Here is a 21805-nt window from a genome sequence, read left to right on the forward strand (position 1 = left end):
TCATTTTTATCTTGTGCCTCCCTTGCAGAAGACCTGGCAAGTCCAGCCTGATATTATAGCTACCTCTAGTCCCCTCTCATTTCCACCTCTATGCTCTGCCAGCTCTCATACGGGACCTTGGGTGAAGACACAGACATTCCTTCTATCTCACTCGTATAAGAACACTCCTTCTTATACTGCAGTATGTGGTTGGCAAGTCTAAGCATACACGTGTGTATGTGTATGCACATGCTGTTGACTATGAGAAAGAATAACAGCATGTGTGCTGGCTATTGAGCAGAAAAATGACCAACTGGACTGAAAGCATATTAAACACCCACCCATTCTAATAAACTATAAGGAATAAACTTTAATGAAGTGATGGTTTATTCATCTATGTCCTATCAGGAACTCTAGACACTCATTTTTTTCATACTTCTTGATGGAGACTAATTAGCATACAAAAGGTTTCCCTTTAGCAAATATCATATTAGCCATGGTGCATCTGATTACTTTAATATATTGAATTATTTACTTGCTTCTCCATTGTGTGTAAGTTTATGTGTGTGTGTGCCCATGTGCACAGGTCACAGTGTAGATGTGAAGGCCGGATGACACCTTATCAGAGTCATATTTTATTCCTTCCGCCATATACATTTCAGGGATTGAATTTAAATTCTCAACTTGTTAACAAGTGTTCTAACCTGCCAGGGCGTCTCCCCAGTTTCTTCCTAGCTTCTTCCCTTTTTTGTGTTTGTCTCTTTATACCGGAGAAGAGGACCAGAATCCATGACTTGGACCCATTTCTTTTGTCCTCAGACCTGGTGTCTTATAATCTTTCTATCATTTACTTAGTTTTGGGATTTCCCAGGGTGGTCAAATAGACACTTCCACTTTCACTATTGCTTTTTTAAAAAGCAAAGAAGTTTTGGAAATTCTGGTCTAACATCTGTTGCTTGAGTTACTACAACAACAACTACTAACATTACTACTACTACAACTTTAACCATTTTCTAGCAAGCATGGCTCTCAGGTTCTCATGTGTGCATCAGTCAATACTCATCCCAATCTTTGTAAAATTTACAGTTGAGTGGAAGAATTGTCAGAGGTGAGAAAACAATGCATAGATAGCATACATGTAATGCATACTTATTTTCTGTATTTAGAAATACAGGAAGAAGGAAACTACTAGTTAGAAATCAACACAGGGACACTAAAGCAGAGCTCTAAGCACATAAGTAAATGTCTCAGGAATGCAAATGGTATAGATATTTGTATCTATATATTTTTGCAATATATACCAAGAGGGAGTTTCTGTCCAAGAGTCAGAAGGTAATGACCATGGAAGGACAAAACTCATCTCTCTGCTACAGACTACAAACTGGAGAAGATACTTGTACAGAAATGAAACTCCTGGAGGTAGAAGTTAGAGCAAAAAAACTGACTCTTCTCACAGCCTCAAAAGTAACAAGAAAGTCCTTCAGCTGCTTTGGCTCCAGCTGGAAATTGAAACTTCAGCTATGCACACATTGGAATCCACTTTATACACATTAAGGGGTTTGGGTGCTCAACATAAGTCCTTGTTTGGAAATCACTGGGTTTTTCAGATTAAACAGTACAACTCTGAAAGTATGACACACAGGGTCAAATATCGCTGAAGCCTGGTATGGCAGTGCACGTATGAAATCTAGAACTCATGAGATACATGAGATCATTCAAAGCTATCCTGTGCTGTGGAGTGAATCTGAGCAAGACACCATCTCAACAAACAGGAGCCTTGGGTATAGCTTATTGGTAGAACAACTGCCTAAATCTTAGAGGGCCTTGGGTTGAGTCCCCAGAACAAGTCTTCCTCTGGATATCATTGAACAGGTGATAGATACACAAGCATCTTTGTCATAATGAGCAAGTTCTCACGAAATACAGTTTCTCAATAAACGAACAAATCAGTAAGAACCTACAAGACAACAAAAATGCAGAATAATTTTTAAAATATGAGAAAATAATTATTTAAAATGATTTTGTATAATAATATTGTCATTAAAAGTAATTATAGATTGGAGTGGGTCAATTTCATATATATATATATATATTTTTTTTTTGAGAAAATTAGTCATTTAAATTCCCAGATCAAAATGAAAGTTAAAAAAGTTATGAACTAGAACTTCGGAGAACATCACAGATTAGAAGTTATCTAATACTATTCAGAGGCTATTTTATTGCTCACTGAATATATCCTATTGCGTAGTATTATAATTGATGGCAGAAAAGTGAAGATTAATATAAAAGGATTGAATATTCAAAATCATCTAATGAATATCAAACATAGAATAAAGAATAAAAGAGGCCAGTTGAGGCAAATGGACATGAGCATGTGTGTAAGCACTTAGGACATTGCTTAAAAAGACACAGGAAGGAAGAGCCGAGGGAGTGCAGGAGGGTGTGCAGTAGTTTCCAGTGTGGATTGGCTATGGGCTGTGACTGATTTCTTTCTCAAGTGTACAGTGAGTTCATTCAATTCCCTTTGCCCCTATATTCATGCAAGCAGCCTTTATGAGATTCAGGTTCACAAAGAGGTCAGCTGGAACAATATTCAGTTCATATCCACTGGTTTACTGTAATATTCTCTATTTCTTCATGGCAGTGCTCTTTCCTTCCATTCTCCCACCTTCTTTACCCCTTGACTGTCTCATATACAGCATTCACACACACACACACACACACACACACACACACACACACACACACACACACATTTTGTTTTTAGTTTCTAACAAATTTTTCAAATTTCGTTGTTCAACAGTGACAAAAGAACTGTAATTGGATACTAAGTTTAGAAAATTCTCTACTCTATGCCGCTCATACCTGTAGCTCTCCTTCAGTGTAGTTTCTTTACTCATCTATTTTACAAGGGCTGTATCTGAAACTAAGTATTCAATGATTCATTTGAAATAATTTTATCAGGTGCTTTATTGGGACACGTACTGAATGGTCATTCTGTGAGCATTTAATCTCTCATTTTCATATTCTTGACTGTGTAATTACCTGAGGACTTCCCCAATGAAAAGCATTTGATGTATTTGCTGAAAATCTCTTCAACAGTAATGTGAGGTTCACATTTTGCACCTGAGGCCTTCTTTCCATTCAACGAAAGCGGTGTATTAAAACCAGGCTTGGGTATTTATTTTACATTTCTCATATATTCATGTGCCGAGTGTTCTAAAACTAGCTCCTCAGCTTACTAGTCTAATTACAATGTATTCTTGGATGTTTTCTTCTGTGAAGAATCAATTCCATTGGGTCTACAATTTGCCTGAAATCATGGCAAGGCCTTCCTATTGGTACAAAAATGTTTACTTACTTGGTCAGCAAGAGTATTCACAGAGAATGTCAATGCGACAAGCTCCTTATTTAGCTAGCCAAATATAAATAAGAACAACTGGAATACAACCTATTTTAACAACTCGTAAAACAATATGATTTTCTGATCAAAGAGGATCTATGTCTATAGCTTAGTGTTTCTTGGCCATGCAGGAGACCCTGGGTTTGCTTTTCAAAACAACAAAACAAACAAGGATAGCAGCAATAAAGAGTTCTTTAATGTAAAATAATCTTCTTTCCTAGCAATATTCCCAAAGAATTTACGAAGAGTGTAAGCATTGTGTCAAACAACAGAGCTGTTTGTTCTGTTGTAAAAACAAGCTTGATGAAGATTCGGAAACAATTTCCAAAATTTCAGTTAATAAAGACAGACAGCTAAAATAAGCAGGGGCCAAACCTCTGAATTAATCTTTAGAAGGTCTAGAAAGGACCTAGGAATCCACGTTAAGACAGCCTCCCAACACGAATCTTTTCTGCACCGATATTTGAGAAATATCGATTTACTTTTCAATACCAGGCATGTTGTAAATGATCTTTTAACTTGTTACTAGAGTGAGAACAGAAGTAACCTACTACTTCAGGGGATTGTGATACTAATGAAAAGTAGATTTCTATACACATAGTTCTCTTCATTGCATTCCTTGTGTAAAAAGAGAATAGATGGGGACAAGAGGACAGAAGGTGGGAGAGAGAAAGACAAGAGTTTGCACAGGGGAGTTAGACACACACATATGCACACGCGCATACACACACACACACACACACACACACAATCAGACAACCTACAGGATTTTGGCAAAAAAAATTCTTGTAAAAAATAACCTATGAAAGTTACCCAAAAGTTTAAAATATAGCAACAAACACTGACTTACAATCACTTATTTCATCAAATGAAATTAAGTCCTAGAACGTCTAATGATACATGCCTCTTGAAATCAAATAACACTGTCTGCAATAGTAGGAAATTCCCCATGATTTGAAGAGTGACAGAGCTATGGAGCCACTTGCTGAGAATATTGCTGGTAATTCTACCTCAATTCCTGCCCCGGTGTCATTACTGTGTAATCAAAGAGGTATCGAATTACTCTACGGAAGATTTTTTTCCCTGAAATTTTTCCTTTTGTTGTAAAGGACGATGAGGATGATTCTAAGCACAATGTTACCACTCCTGAGAGCCATGGTTTCAAAGAAGAAATGGCAAGGCAATATTGGAACAGCATCCTTCTGTATGTGAACTTGGAGCTAACAACCTCTTTGGATGGGTCTGCCCAAGCCACAGATATTTCTGTATGCTTTGAAATACCAGAACACAGGCACAAATACCCAGAATAAAAACTACCTAGTTACAGTGAAGCAGGCCTGTTCAGAGAAAAGATATGCTTAGTCCATGGTCAATGCAGGAATAAATGGATAAGTGAATGAATTTTGACAGTAATTAGGAAACAAAATGAGTGATGAATGAATAGGAACAGAGGAATTTTCTGCAGATTGGGAACTTCCAAAGCTCTGTTGTATTCACAGTGGGATAAAATGAGCAGAAGACCACCCCTATGGAGTCTTCAGCTGTCTGACAAAAAGAGACATATGATTGGTTACAGAATTAAGAAAAACAGAAGCAATTTTATATTTATTAGAGTTAAAAACCAGGTCTTGAGTGTGAGATGGCAATATAAAATTGAAGTTTCGAGAAAGATGAAAGCTGTAAGGCAAACCCTATATTTAAAATAGCGTGCAGTCCTACTTCCTGGATTCATTTGATTGAAAAATGATTTCATTGGCATGTGGGTTCATAAACAGTGATCAGACAGTGAAAGTCTAGATGCCCGGAGTGCTTGTGCACCCATAAGGAACTCCCTTCTGATACCTGACAATCCAGCCTTCACCAGGTAGCTTGACTTTGGACTTACCTCATTCCAGACTTATGAGAAACAAATATTTGTGTTTAAAGCAACCTAGACCATGGAGATTCTGTTATAGTAACCAAAACAGCCTAATAGATACAAGAGAGGAGTCTGATTACGTGTTAGCTGCTCTGTTACGCAGATCAGTAATCCTCTCCTCTTTTAGAAACCCTTGAAGTGTAGTTATTTTTCTAACCACTTTGAATGTAAGAAATTTTGTCTAGAGTCATAGGAATTTAAGAATTCTTTTCTGGACTCTTTGAATGTGCAGCACTGCAAGACTCATGGTTCACTTTTCCAGGGAGCCATAGTCACACTACTTTTCCTGTAGTATACTATCCACAGAGGACTCAAAGTTATTATTATTGTTATTATTATTATTACTACTTTATTGTAATGTTGTACATATTAAAGTATAGTACATGAGTGTGCACATGAGTGTGAATGCTAGAGGTTGATGTCTATTTATACCTTGTATATTGGGACAGTGTCTCCCACTAAACTCAGAATTTGTGGACATTACAGGGAATCTAACATATTTCTGGCTGCTATGTGGGTGTTGGAGACTAGTACTCCAGTCATCTTGTTTGCCTGGCAAACACTTTATCTACTGAGCCATCTGCCCAGCTCCAGGATTTACTTTTATATGTACTTCTTCCTGGGAGCAATGATTTCTTTCTATGCAATCCACTGCTAATTTTGTGGTGAGAATAATCAGGAAATAAAAATGAACATATAGAGTCTCTAAGTTTATGGAAAAGTAGTAAGCACAAACTAAAGAAAATAATACTTGTGTTGTATACCTTTTTTTGGAGCATACCTTTTTAAATTTAAAATATATTTAACATTATTACATTTATTTATATATTTGTTTAGTGTGTGTGTGTGTGTATGTCTCTGTGTGTGTGTGTATGTGTATGAGAGAGAGAGAGAGAGAGAGAGAGAGAGAGAGAGAGAGAGAGAGAGAGAGAGAGAGAGAGAGAGAGAAGCATTCATGAAGGTGTGATACAGCATGCCTTTACAAGTTTGTTCTCAAATTTAGGTAATGAAGTTTGGTGTTAAGTGGCTTTGCTGAGCCATCTTCCAGGGACATGTACAGACTAATTAAGTGCTGGCAAAACTCACCTAGTTATGTCTAACACCTCTAGTATATAGAATCCATGGAATAGAGGGAGGTTTAATCCTGTTCGCTTTTGAAGTGATCTCTTGTAGAGAAACACTCTATGCTGTACATTGAAATTTTTGTCTCAAAAAAAAGCTTCTTAGTGATTTTTCTTTATAGAAACTGCACTTAGCGGCCCCACACTCTCTTTCAGCACTTCCGTATTGTGCTATAATATTTCCCCAACTCTGTAAGTTAAAGGCGCCTCAGATAATCAAATCCACTCCCATTTTACTCCCTTACTTACTTTGTGTGTGGAGCCGTTTTTCAATGTTGGAGAAATGTCTGTTTTATGTCTTGATACACCCCTGGTAATCTGCTCTCAAACCCACAACTATGCTAAAGAGTTGTTTTCATTGTCGAAGCCTGTGATTCAGGTGTTAGCAGCAGTTCCTCTAGGTTTTCATGGTTCATCCCTGATACCCACGTAAGAGATGCTAGACTGTAGCACTGTCAGAGATGTGGCAAAGCTGCTCTCATCCACTGAAACTAAGAATTTACATCAGAAGATGTACCATTGCTCGGAGAACTGCCTTGGTCCTCTTCATCTATGAGAATATCTACTCAGTTTTTGATAAACTCTCTCACCTCTGAGACTCTAGCTACCTTTTTATCTAACAATCTATCCACATGCATTTGCAACCATCATTTAGAATATTAAAATATAACAAAATCTCCACTAGAATCAATGGATAAAGTATGGTTATGTAGCATACGTTACAGAATAGTATTTGATAAGTAAATGATAAATGTGATAAAGGATATCCACAATGTAATGCGTGATTAAGTACACAGATCAGAAAATACCCTTTAAAGCACCACCCCGCCCCCCATATTAAGAAAACTGAGTTTGAGACCAGCCTGGTCTACAAAGTGAGTCCAGGACAGCCAGGGCTGTTACACAGAGAAATCCTGTCTCGGAAAAAGAAAGAAAGAAAGAAAGAAAGAAAGAAAGAAAGAAAGAAAGAAAGAAAGAAAGAAAAAGAAAAATAGTATCACCAGAGTATGGGCATGGATGTGTGCTTGAGAGAGCATGAGAAAGCATTGGGATACATGATCAGCAAACCCTTAATTATAGCTGTCTGCTCCTGGAAAGTGTGATACACAGCAAGAATGGACCTAAGTTATTTTAGCTTGCCACTCTTTTTATTAGTTCCTTTAAACAGGCATACACTGTTTTTAAATTTAAGGACTTAAAATGACGCAATTACATTTAATATAAATTAATGTATACCTATGTATGAATATGAGAACACAAAGACATAGGTCTAAGGACAGTTACCTTTGTGCATTAACAATCCTGCATTATTTGAGCAATCACATGAGTAAATGCATGTGGTGCCTCAAAATTGCTGCAGCAAGGTGATCCACAGAGTCCTGCTCTATCAATGCCACGTGACTATTTTAACCTCCAGCAAAGAAATCTAAGGAGATGCCAAGAGCTAGCCCCTCCCCCTGATGATAAGACAAGGAGCAATGTATGAGTGCAATGTGTAAGTCACTGTATTTGTGAATGGAAGGCGTGGCTCACTGAGACTTTGTCATATGTTTCTAACTTGTCTTCATTCAAGAGCACAGTGTCTTACTGTCTCTTTATCTTAGAAATAGGAGAAAATAATAAGCTTCCCCAAAAGAATTACAACAACAACACTGTGCATTGGATTTTTTTTTATATCTGGGGTGGGTGTGGGGGGGGGAAATCAAATCACTTTAGAGCACTAACTCTATCATACAAATGTACAAAGCCCCGCATCTAAAAATATTAAGAAATATGCATCAGCCTTGTAATGGCTTATTTCTCTTATGAATTTTAATGTTGATTTATCTATATTAGAGCTTACTTTATGCCCTCATTTTATGTTGGCATATGCAGTTGTAAACATATTATTTGACAACAAATAAATTATGCCCTCATGTTTTCTACTCTCCATTGATTACCTCACTCTTGGTCTCTGGCCATGAATCTAAGGCTATTTATTAGCTTTAACTGATCGATTGACTCATAGTTACTTAAAGGCTACGTCTTACTAGCTGTTGCCTTTTTAAGTCAAGTAATTATAACTTGACTTTGTAAATGTACCTTTAAAAGTAGGGAATGTACCAACTCAAAAACAGTCCCAAGTTTTCAACGGATGCAATTCAGCATAATCACAGCAGGCAATTACACAATGCCTCCTTCGTGAATCGGAATACGTTATCGATAGTCACATTAGTGAGCTTGTAGCCCAGACTTATAAAGCACAGCTGATATAGGAAATTTTCCTCACACCAAAGTAACCATGGACTGTCTTTTTAAAACTAGGAACAGAAATAAACGCTGTGACAATTTCTGTCTCCTTTTCTGTTTCAATCACTTTCTACATCATTAAGATTTTGCAGGTAGGGGGTACCATTGTTTCATGTTGGAGGCTTTTAAAGACTTCTTTTATAGCAGAATCGCACCTGGCAACGGCTGGGAGGTGGGTTATGATTTCAAGTTTTTCTTCTCATCACTTTGAGTCTAATAGGACAACTAATAGGTCAAGGGGGATGCTCTGAAATATAATGTTTAAAATTGCTTTAAGTGGTTCTGACCAAAACCCATTAACCTTCCTATATCTCCACTAGAATAGCGGAAAGTCTCTTCTGAGGCTTGGTCATACTGTGCCAGCCAAGTGCTCGAAGCACTATGAGGCACGTCTGGTGGATTTGTGATAATGAGAAACTTGCCCTTTGTGGATGCTCAGATTTTGCAGATTAGCAAGTTGGAGAAAAACATGATTTAAGTAGCAAGTAGGTTCTTGTTTGTTTGCAAGCATGTGCTTATTTCTTTGCCTGAGATTTGTACAAATTAAATCTAACATATTCTAACTGAATTAGTTTATATAATAAAAGGACTGAGAGAGTAATTTTTGGTCACTATGTTCAGTTATCTCAATTTGTGAAGTAAATAGCTCTGCTTGAAAATCTTGAAATAAACATAATCATTTTGGCAAATGTGAACGCGAGGGTTAAACATCAGGAAATATGATAGGTGATTTATATATTTGCTCCTCATATCCTGTAGCAGAAATAATAAATATACTTACTTGAAAGGCATAAAAGTCTGTATAATGTTACGAAATACATAGGAAGCCAAAATTATTTTCTTTTTTATATAGACTCCTAAAGAAAGACATTGGAACACAATACTGCCTCACCAGTTCTATGGCTCTTCTTATTCCGAGGCATTATTTGGCCAAAGGCTCTCAGCCAACTCATCCTAATGACTTCGCAGTGTTGACCCAGTGCCTTCTTTTGATTAGTAATAAACAAAGGTGTAATTCAGGAACATAAGGAGCAGAGAATAGGTTAAAATGTCTAATTGCACATACATTTCAATGTCTCTGTTGCTTTTTCATGACATGACAAAGTGAATAATACCTTCTAAGTCGAGACAGGTTATATTCTAGTGAATGCAATTTATAGACAGGGAAATGCCATGAGAAAATATTATACAGACCTCTAAATTATCCTGGATACTTTATTTTAAAAATATAGGTGTGATCCTTAGTCTTCGAAATTGAGCCTCTAGCCTAACATAAGCTTCTTTAATTAGCTAAGTAGATTTGCAGTCTTTTTTTTTTTTTGGGAGGATTCCAGTTTTATGTCAGTTGGAACATTGCCTATATCTAAAACCATTTGAAAAAGCTGACTTAGTCTCAAAATATTAATAGGTACTCTAATACTGCATGCATTATTAATACTGCCTAATGCTACATGTGGCCTCTAATACATTTGTGAGGAACTAATGAATATTCATAAAGTGAATTGACACCAATAAACATGGATAGGGATCCTTTTAATGCAACTGTCATCTATAAAATGAATGTCCTCAACATGAAAATTAGAATAAATATTTTTATCACAAACTATAATTGGAAAACTTTTATTTTTGTTAGACAAAGAACACTTAAGTAGCATGTAATATTTAGTAGAAATATGTACAATTGCTGAAGATTGGCATTTCCATTAGGAATAATAAAAATATATTTTGTATTTATTTTAGCAATATCAAATCTATTATATAAATAGACTAAAATCAGAAATAAAAATTAATATTATGCACCAATTAAGCCCGATTCTTACATTTTAAATAATTCAATATTTTTGCATGCCTGCACAAATTCTTCCTGTTTAGATCACTTCCTTACCTGGATAATTAAATCCTTTCCAATACGGCCCTTTGAAAAGGAAATAAGCATGTCCTTTTAAATGTGGTGGTGCCTTCTAACTCCACACATAATAACCCACGTCTCAATACACTATTTTTATATGTTTTGGACTCCAAACATCAAGTGCTCATAAAATTTAAGGTTTTAAAAATATAATTGGATGTAACTTACTCCTCATATTATGTTAAAATGGTTGAATTTTTATCTGGTACAGTAGTAATAAGTTCAATATAGCCCTAAAAAAGTGAATGATGGCTCAAATGCAGGCGACGATTAGAACATGATGAGAATCAGTCGTTTGCCTTTGACCACCGTGTTTGCACACCAAGGTTACACCTGCCCTTTTAAAAAAAACGGGGGCAAAGCACCCGTTAATATGTTTTATCTACTATCTTTTTCTAAGAACTATTACATTTTAATAGGTTTGAAATGTTTAAATGCATTCAGGTCAAACAGTGCTGAGGGATGATGCCATACAAGTTCTCTTTGGAAGACTGGTCAGGCCAAGGTCAAAGAGCAATGAAATAAGCCCAACGGAGGGCACATGTTTGTACCACAAAGGTAAAGCGAGGAAGATCTGGGCTCCAAGTCAAGACAAGGCTGTGCAGAAGACCTTTCCTCAAAAATGAGAGTGCATGCTATCCTTCCTCAAGAGACTTGATACCCTATGAGCATATATAGGTGGAGGAGGTCCTCCTCAGTCACAGTCATAGGGGAAGGGAGTAAGGGGAAAATGGGAGGGAGGTGGGAATGGGAGGATACAAGTGATGGGATAACAATTGAGATGTAATATGAATAAATTAATAAACTATATTAAAAATAAATAAAGGGATTTATTCATTTGCTAAAAAACAAACAAACAAACAAAAAACAAAAAACAAAAAAAACCAACCAACCAACCAAACAAACAAAAAAACGAGAGTGTAGATGCGGCTCAGTTGTCGATTAAGATTTTCACATTTCTGCCTTCCATCCCCAATATAACTGAACAAAATAACTTCTCAAAATCCATTTATATTATTACACTTTTAAGCACACCTCCATATTAAATACGTGAAACAATATTGAAAATGGCACGGTTATAAAAGAAATTTTGAATATATGCAGTAACTTAACAGTTTGTTGAAACTCATTCCACATTCCATGAGTGAGAGTACTTTTTATTCTCTTTGATGATTCTCAGAACTCATTCTCCAATCATTTTATATATAGATTACAGATATACTCTTTCCTATCTCTGTTCATGCTTTGCAGCATTAACTTCATGTTTTGGCCTGCATCTATGTGGCAGTCAACCTGGCAGTGTACCTTGAATGTCTGAGGGACTCATCTACAGAAAGGAACCTGAATTCACACATCTGGGATTCTACAATCCTCTGCCTCCACTTAGAAGAAATTGGCTAAGTGTAATCACTAAAGATGTCACTGCTTTTCTTCTATTAGTGGAAATACTACTAGTTTTTATCCAGCCTTACAACTACCTACTATCTCTTTTCATTAAATTTGGTAGGATATATATTGTGTAAGGTTATCTATCTGTGTGTATATATATCTGTCATCTATCTATCTTTTACCGGAAACAAATTTGACTTTCTAAATGTCAATTCATCATAGTATCATATTCATATTGGACATTAAATAAGGATTGAATTTTATCTATTCAATCTACTATCCCATGATTAGTTTACATAATATTTCATTTCTATTATATATCTTGCAGCATATTACGTTGAGAACATTATTTTCCAATGGTTCAGAGTGTTTTTGACTCTCTAGTTTTTAGGTAAGCATCCTAAAATGAATTGGAATACCATACTCAGGAAGTAGCAGAAGAAGAAAGATGATAAATATTTCAGTTCTTTGAGGAGTGAGGGCAAGGTCACAAAGTGAGATGTGCAGGAAGGTCCAGTAAAAGCCTATAGTCTGTGAACTTATACTGTATATCCTAAGACTTCAAATTCTTTTTAAACAATTGCCTTTTATTACCTGTTGACTAAAAGAGACTCCAACTTCACAACTCAGTAATAGATAAGTATTCCAGGGGTAAATCTGCAAGGAACTCCACTATAATTGTATAGTCACGTAATCATTTCCAAGGGGTAAATCTGCAAGGGACTCCACTCTAATTCTATAGTCATGTAATCATTTCCAAGCACTATTTCATTAAGCACGTGTACATCAACAAATCAGAAAGGTTTGCTGAGACTAATCTTCAATTAGTCAGCCAAATGTTAATAAAGAATCTAAAATAAGGCTTGAGTGTATGTTTCTGTGGTAGAGTACTTGCATAGCATGTGCAGAGTCATGACTTCTATATCTAGCACTACACATGTGCATACATGCATGTGTGAATATGTATGCTCTCCTACACACACACACACACACACAGAGAGAGAGAATAAGACACAGAGAGACAGACTTAGATATAAACCTACTATGAAATATATCCTTATAATATTCTCATTTGACTAAATAGATCTAGCCTTAACTAAGGCACAAAACTATTAATGCATTTAGTCTATGTAGGTCTTATATTACTAAACAGAGATAAGGTAATGGAAAACCTTCACGACAGGTTACCCAAGAATCCACTCTGTGTGATGAAGATGCACAGGAACCCAGAAGAAAAGGCATCTATGAATTATAAACTTGACAGGACAGGAGGTGAGGTGACACGTATCTGCAGTGCTATCTGCGGCTTGCTTGCGAGAATGATGAGGATGGTCATCAGACCAAAACAGCCCCGTCTGTGTGTGTTTCTTTAAATGCAGTTGTAGTAACCGGAGAACAGAGCTGGGAGTCTGGGACTCTAGTTTACGAACACTAGTGTACGGAAGCTGCTCCACACTAATAGCTAAGTTGGAAAATGAGTCAAACCGAAATGGAATGCTGAACAATTAAGATTCTCTCCCCATAAGCCCATCTCTATCATTTTATTAAGGGCTACTGGGAAAACCCTTACTGAATAACTAATTCTAAATTATATTCGATGAAAACAAATTAATGTAATAATTTTCTTTCTGAAATTAATTTAAATCTCTGTGGATGCAGCAACAAATTTAGTCTTTACTATGCATACAAAAAGTTATGAATAAGGCTTATTGCATTCACTGCTTTAGGCAAAGATTCATTGTTTCACAGTCACTGGTAATGGCTATTATTTCAATTTAGGAAACGTGCTCTAGTCAATCATGTTTGCCTATTTAGTTTAAATATTTAAAACTATCTCTGTTTTGTTAGACAAAAGAAATCATAGTTGCTGAGGTACTTTCAGATCCAATGTGTGTGTCAATTTTCTTTTTTTGTTTCTGTACAAAGATATAAATGGTTACTTTTCATCTAGAGACTAGCCCTCACACACACCTTTTCTGTTTCCTTGCCACCGAGTCCAAAGCCGGGAACTTCATCTTTGTGTATTGTAGAGTGTAATAGTATTACTTATTTCACTCATCTAAGTACTAAATTACTCATCATGGACAATGGTATTTGTGATTTGAGTAACTAACCCCTTTTTGCTCTACAAAAGTTCCAGACTTGTTTTATGTGTCTCCTATTCTAGAACCATATTTTTCATTCTATTAATCATAATAATGGATTTGTTAAGGTTTTAAAATACATTTAAATCTAATGTATTTTCTGGAGCTTAAAAAATCTGTTTCTGTTTCATTCTACAATAATCATAACATGTAGAAGACTAAGTGTAGAAAAAAATCAGTGTACAGTCACACATATTTTTGACAGTATGAGGAGAGGAGCTATTGGACACAGATAGAATGTTAGAGAAGTTAATGGAAAGGGAAGCTGTTTGACACATATATAGGACCATCTCTCAGATAGCTATGTGCTCTGTACGTAGCTATGTGGTTTGGCACCTTACAGGCATGGAAGAGAGTGTTTTTATGTCATTCGCAGTCTCAGGACAACTGTGTAACACCACAGGCCCTTCGTGTATATTTTAATTTTATAAGTATCTGAGGCATTGTCGATAAACATTGCGATGCCTCCCCATTCCAGTTCAAGACAAAACCATGACCATAACATTGTCCTACCTACACCACTCTGTTTATCTTTGTCACATGAGAAATCACCAGCTCTCTCGTTAACTGAAGATCCTACATGTTTGGATGTGTGAAGATCCAGACACATTTGGACGAGGGGATAGTCTCTGCCTGGAGATGAAAAAGATGTGGTAGAGTGTTCTGGGCATACAGGCCATAACACCCACCATGCTGAGAACCGGAAGTGTCTCCCAGAAAGACCACACCTTCATGCTGACTTTATATTTGTTCTTCTTAACAGTGGCACAGTTGTATATGAGCTGAATATAGCTGTACCACAAAGAATGTCACCAATATTGCTCACAGTCTCCCTGTGTTCTTCCCTTACTGCCTTTCTTCCTTCTTGTGTTATTCTTTTAGATCCTTATACATGTAATCTATAACTTTAGCCTGTGAGAAATGAAGCCAGAAAAACTCAGAATTAACAATAAAATAAAATAAAACAATGTGTGAAGCATTCAGACAAAGACATAAAAGTGTACTAGGGAACTTGAAGCATGACAGTAGTTCATTTTGGGCTACTATGCTGTCATTCAGTTTACATTAGAACACGTTGATCCGTGAGGATGTAACTCAGGATGCAAAGTGCATACCCAAAGCTATACCAAAGGTATAGCTCTTACACATGCGTATGTATCTATTGTGTTTAATTTATAAATTAGGTCTTGCAAAATCTTCCAAAATAAATTATCCTAGATCTTAGGAACATCTGTATGTAATTATTTATCTTACTTAAGAAGATTTATTTTTATTTAATTAAGTTTACATGTGTATGTCTGTACAAATGTGTGGGGGTATCCAGGAAGGGTACAGATGATTATGAACCCCTTATGTGTGTTCTAGAACCCAAACTCTGATAAAGCAACAAGTGCTTCTTACCACCGAGTCATCATTCCAGCCCCTACTTTTCTTTGTTTAGATCTGATTTTTTTTTTGTCTCTGTGTGTGTTTTGTTTTGTTGTTTTTTGTTTTTTTTTCCTTTGTATTTAACTAGTTTAAAGGAGTTAGAAGTATCCAAATTCTTGGGAATGAATGAGCTTTAGATCTATTGCCAATTAAATCATAAGTTCTTGCAAGGAATATGAACCCTCAGAATTCAGCTGGATTACCAAAATGGCTATGGGAATTTTTATATATGAATTGGATTAATATTTTAAGCAAATGTGACATTGTCTGAAAGTTATTTACCTTAATTACGAGCTCAGAATAACTTGCACCACCCTTTACGGCAATAAGAATGTGAAATTGTACGTATAGGTGATTGACAGGAAAATAGATACTGCGTTTAGTGCAACTGTCATTTTATTTGAGTGAAATCTGAGACTGAAAAATCGTAGCATATTTTGTGCATTCCGGTTTTGAGTGCTTTCTTACTTTTTCTGTAGATGGTGATGCAACTGTGATCTATTTTTTGAGCATACATTCATATTTTATGAACATCCTGAAATTAATGATGTGTCACATTGCAGAGTGTGCTGGGCATATGCCAGGTTCTGAGGTCACTTGATCTAAGGTTGGAACTTCCATGTCGTTCTGTTGCCTATGCACAGAGTTTTCGTTAGTGGTAAACAAAGATAGGATTCCTTCTGTTTTAATAAACTAAACTCATCTACAAGATACTCATTCTTTTGTTTCAGCGTGATTATGTATTTAACATGGTTTTCATGGGGTTTCAGGGAAGTTTGCAAATGGATTAAACACTGTGCTATGATTTTCTTCTTGACATGAAAAATGTCTACCATGCTTAAAAATATCAATAGTTCCCCAAAGTGAAAGAAAGCCTCGTGGTTTAAGTATACATTTAGATTATTATGATAAGAGAAATCACTTTCCACATGGTCTTCGGTTCTTCCTCCAAAACAGGACAGATTTGCATTGTTACAAATTATCCCATGTGCAAGATTTTATGATTAATATAGTGATATGCCAATAAGAATGTAATCAACTGTTATTATGTCAATGATCATTATTAAATGTGTAATAAAATTTCTAACCTGCTTAGACATATTATTTATATATTGAGGACAATTGCATTATATAAATCTTATATTCTGATCCGTATCTTAGAAATGACAAAATGAATGACTCAATCTAATCAAAGACTTTATGCTCAAACATTCTGGGTAGCTTCCCCAGGCCTATTCTCTATTCACATGTTTTGAGACATTGCCTTTGAGTTTGCTATTCTGTCATTATGGTTTGACAGTGACACTGGGAAAGGATCAAAGGTATCCCCCGGGCCCTCAGAAGGGGTCCTCCTGAAGAAGCAACAGTCGCATGTGTCAGTAATGATATCAAGAGGAACCTAAGCATCTAGAGCTGGCAATGGAGAAGTTAATAAACATAACTTACATTTTTTTATTGTACAGGGTTATCTTTGATGTAATGACCTATAAACTCAATATTAAGGCTTGTTTTCAAATTACTCATAGTCATCTCATTGCTTAGAGAAGGAGGGGAAAACAGAAAAAAATAAACAACAAAATGCTGAGGAGCTAAAGTGAGAATCACGTTTGACTCCTCAGATCTCAGTCTTGTCTATGATGCTACTAGGGGATGAAACAGGAATACTGACAACAACAGTAGAGCCTCCTTTCTCTATGAGATATTGATATCCACTAAGCTCTCAAGGCAACGGATAAGAATACTGATGCTAAAAGTCAGTTTCAGACTTATTCCTCACTATGAAATGAAACAATTTATGATTCTGCCTATCTCTGTAATGACTATGTGTTTATTTAGCCATAAAATCTATAAAGCACACCCACAGGAGACAAGCAATTCTACAGCAATAAAAGCTATAGAAATCGTTGGAGATAGGCAATGAAGTAAGATGAACATCATCCCATGCTTATTCAGGTAAATGCTGGACCCATTTGCCTGTAAACTGTTACTGTTCCTAGTCTCTTTCGGTGAAGGGAACAAACTCCACTGTCTTAAACCTTTGGTTTAGCCGCAGTGTCACTTTGATTCTTCTAATGTTGTCTATATTGTGTAGTTTATGAGGCAATGGTGAGGAGTCACTTCATCAGCCAATATTAATGTTTTGTGTTTTTAATTAGATCCTACCAAAGAGAAGGAAAAGCATGTATGAATGGCATGTTCATTCTCAGATTAATTCCAATCTGACCTATATGGAATATAGAATGGGAACAAACTAATGATTTGAGTGCAGCAGTGAGCTGCTGAATCATTAAGGCAAGTTTTGAAAATTGTCTCAGGCTATGATATACAGGACAGTGTAGCAAAAATGATTTTTTTTTTTAGATCACTGCAGTTTTGCTATTGTAGACATTAGTTAAGCATATTGCTGAGACAAGCAGATGACACTCCTAGAGTTCTTAAAAATATCTGAACAAAGGTTCCTAAACACACACACACACACACACACACACACACACACACACACACACACACACACCACAAACACCACTTTCATGACCATATAAAAATTTTAAATAAAATAGTCAAGCTATTAATTGAAAATAAAACTGTCTTTTTATTGTCTGCAGTCCTTGCAATATAGTTATTAATGACCTATAGCCAAGTTAAAATTTTAGGTGTTGCTCAGATTGTCCCTAGCCACTCTAAACACAGCTTGTGTTGAAGAATGTCATTAAGCAGTTAAGTACTATTAGATCCAATATAAAATATACTGCCTTCTCATTAAGTATCACCAAACCTAAAAGTAAAGCTCCCTTCACTGGGTCTGCTCTCTGAAGAGTCATTCTGTGAGCAACAATTTTACAGACTTGGGAGGGAGGGAGGGAAGGAGGGAGGAAGAGAGAGAGAGAGAGAGACAGAGAGACAGAGAGACAGAGAGACAGAGAGACAGAGAGACAGAGAGAGAGACAGAGAGAGAGACAGAGAGAGAGACAGAGAGATTGGTTCTACTGTTTCTTCTCAGATTTTGTTGAGGATGCATCTCTGACCCAGAGGGCTTTATTGTGAGGAATTTCTTTCTATTCTATGAAATTTCTTAACTGAATTTAGCCACATGAACTGGACTTTATTTTGCTAAGCACTTAATTGCACAAACATAACATAAGATGTTCTTTTGTATCTTGTGTTTTCTTGTGGAAAAGGTAATTATTTCAAAGAAATAACTTTAGAATTATTTCCTTTTTAAGCAAGTGACCAGTTCGTTAGCTGAAAACTTAACAGTTTGTATCATACCAATATTTTGCTTGAAGGAACGTGCTAACATCATCCCTGCTTTTTCAACAGATGGTGAGGGTATATCATTAGTGCCAGCTTAATTAGTGATGGACACAATTCAATGTTTTATTGCGTGTGTAGTTTATCCCTTAGAATTTTATGAAGTGTGATTGTTTTCTTCACTTTACCAAGGAAGAAATGGAAGCAAATCACTAGGTAACTTCCCACAGCCAGTAACTGCTGGAGCTGTCATTCAAACAAAGGCCTGTTTATGTTTTACCACTTTCTCATAAGCTACTGTGACATATAAAATATATAGAATCAATTGTGCAGGTAAATACAACATATAATAAAACATTAAAATGTTTAAATTGAAAACATTCTTCATAAAAATTACTGGTCAAACAGCATATTAGTAAAGTGTATGTTGGATATGACAGGTGACTTCTTACAGTGATGTCTATGAGAAAGAAACTTACCCTTGCAAATTGGCCATTTCAAATGCCCGGAGCCCCAGAATCATTCTCATTACATGCATGTTCAATTTCTAGACTTTATTCTACAGACTAGCAGTTAGGAATTATTTTCAATGGACGTGAAATATGTCTCTGGATGACTTGATAGAGGGAAGAAAGAATGGAAGAAAAAACATGACAATAGAGTGACTGAAGGCTGTAGTAGAAGACATAAGGATGAAGAAGCAATACACTTTAGGACCAACCAGATGACACACTGCTGAGTCCCTGGAATTCTTGTAAAGTTAGAAGTAAACCATCAACACAGAGTTGTGCCCTGACCTACACAGTGGAACCACAGCATGCACACACATACCATCCACACACACACATACACACAATAACAATGACATAATTCTTGCTATATTTGCTCATGACAATGTCATTGCATACAAAAATTTGCATCAGACTAGCACAATTGTGGGTACAAATCTGGAGGAAACACATACATCCCAACATAATGCTATATCACATGTAAGTAGGGGCAGTGCAGATAAATCTGGAAGCCAAACTATAAAGTTAAGTTTTCATTGCTTCTTGACTTGTTGAAAGTTAAATCTATATATGCCTTTGAAATTATGGGCTTTAACATTCAGGATTCTTCCTTACCTCAAACATTTCCCCAGGTCAGATTTCCACCCTCACTTCTGTCTGTGTTCACTCTCCTAGCCTCTTCTCTCTCTTCAACCACTTCAGCTATCTACTCTATTTCCCATTCTGAAAGAGATTTAAGTATCTTTGCAGAGATAGGGGAAAGTGTGGGTAGGCGGGGCCATCTCTGTGACAAGTTGGAGACTTATGACAGGGTAGTTCCTGGGACGGTATGGGGGTGACTCTAGCTGAGAATCCTAGTAGTGGGAGTCATGGAGACTGAAAAGGACACCCTCTAACTAGCAGGACTTCTAGTGGAGGGAGGGGAACACCAACACACCCACAAAAACTTCCACCCAAAATACACCCTGCCTACAAGATTTGCAGGCATAAAGATAGAGCAGAGATTGAGGGAATGTCCAACCACTGCCTAGCCCAACCTGAGACCCACACCATGAGAGAGAGCAACCCTTGACACTATTGATGATACTGGTATATGCTTGCAGACAGGAGCCTAGCATAACTGTCCTCAGAGAGGCTCCACTCAGCATCTGACAGACACAGATGCTGAGACTCACAACCAAACAGGTAGCACAGCACAGGGAGATTTTGAAGAGTGACAGGGGGCTGGGGTGAGGGAGAAGAATAGAAGGGAAGGAGCAGGAACTCCACAAGAAGACCAACAGAGCCTACTAACCAGGCCCCAGGAGGGCTTATGGCAACTGAGGCACCAACCGAGGTCCATACATGGACTGGACCTAGGCCTCCCACACAGGTGTAGCTGATGGGCTTCATGTGGGTCCTCTAGTAAGGGGATGGGGCTGTCTCTGACATGGATTCTGTTGCCTGCTATTTGGTCAGTTCCCCTAGTGGGGCTGCCTTACTAGGCCACAGGGGAAGAGGATGTGCTCAGTCCTGATGCAAATTGATGTGCTCCAGTGGATTGGTGGGGAGGCTCCCCTTTTCTGAGGAGTAGGGGAGTAGGGATAGGGGAAAGAGGGAGGGAGGGAGGGTGGGTCTGGAAGGAGAGGAAGGGGGGCTAGGATCCAGATGTAAAGTGAATAAGTAAGTGCATTTAAAAAATAATGATGTTCAGAATTCTGTTATTTTTATGATAAACTAAATTTGTGGCAATGGCTAAAGATTTTGGAAGTTAATGTCCAAGAAGCTTAGTTCAACTGGAGTTCAAGATAAAATTCTAATTTCCTTTCGTCTGTGTCATGATCCTCATGATCTTTGTGGAAGAATAAATGGATATAACTTAGTAATTTTCTATTTTAATTATAATGCCATATTCCTTGACAGGGACTAGTAAAGGCATAGAAGTTATATATTTTCATCTTTTCCTAACATTTTATCTAATTGGTGAAAAAAAGCATTAGTTGCAAGTAAAATGCTGGCTAAAATGCAGCAACTTTTTTTTGCTTTTGTTTTTGTTTTTTCTTTAAACTTAGCCTTATTCTTTATGTCTATGCAAATTTTCTGAAGATCTCTTTAGTGGTTCGGTGCATAATTATTTTTTAACAGCCTGTTTAATGATGTACAGCTCAATCACACAATGGTATAATACTCAGAACCTGGAAATCACAGAGCAGAAGTTCCGGTTATGTAAGTTCCATGCAACCAACATTCCAAAAAGATTCAGAATATGCCATATACACACACATGTGAATCTTTATGCTCAGCAAGCAGGATATGATTATGCATACTTACTAAACATAAAGAAAATCATAGGACACAAAAATACTTAGATGTGCATGCTGAATGCTGTTTTGGACATAAGGAATTGTTCAAATATGAATCAGTTAATAGGACATATGCCATGTAAATAAAGGCTAAGAAATGAAATAATTTCTTAACCTTAGTA

This window comes from Acomys russatus, chromosome 27 (assembly GCF_903995435.1).
Source record: "Acomys russatus chromosome 27, mAcoRus1.1, whole genome shotgun sequence".
Classification (NCBI taxonomy): Eukaryota; Metazoa; Chordata; class Mammalia; order Rodentia; family Muridae; genus Acomys; species Acomys russatus.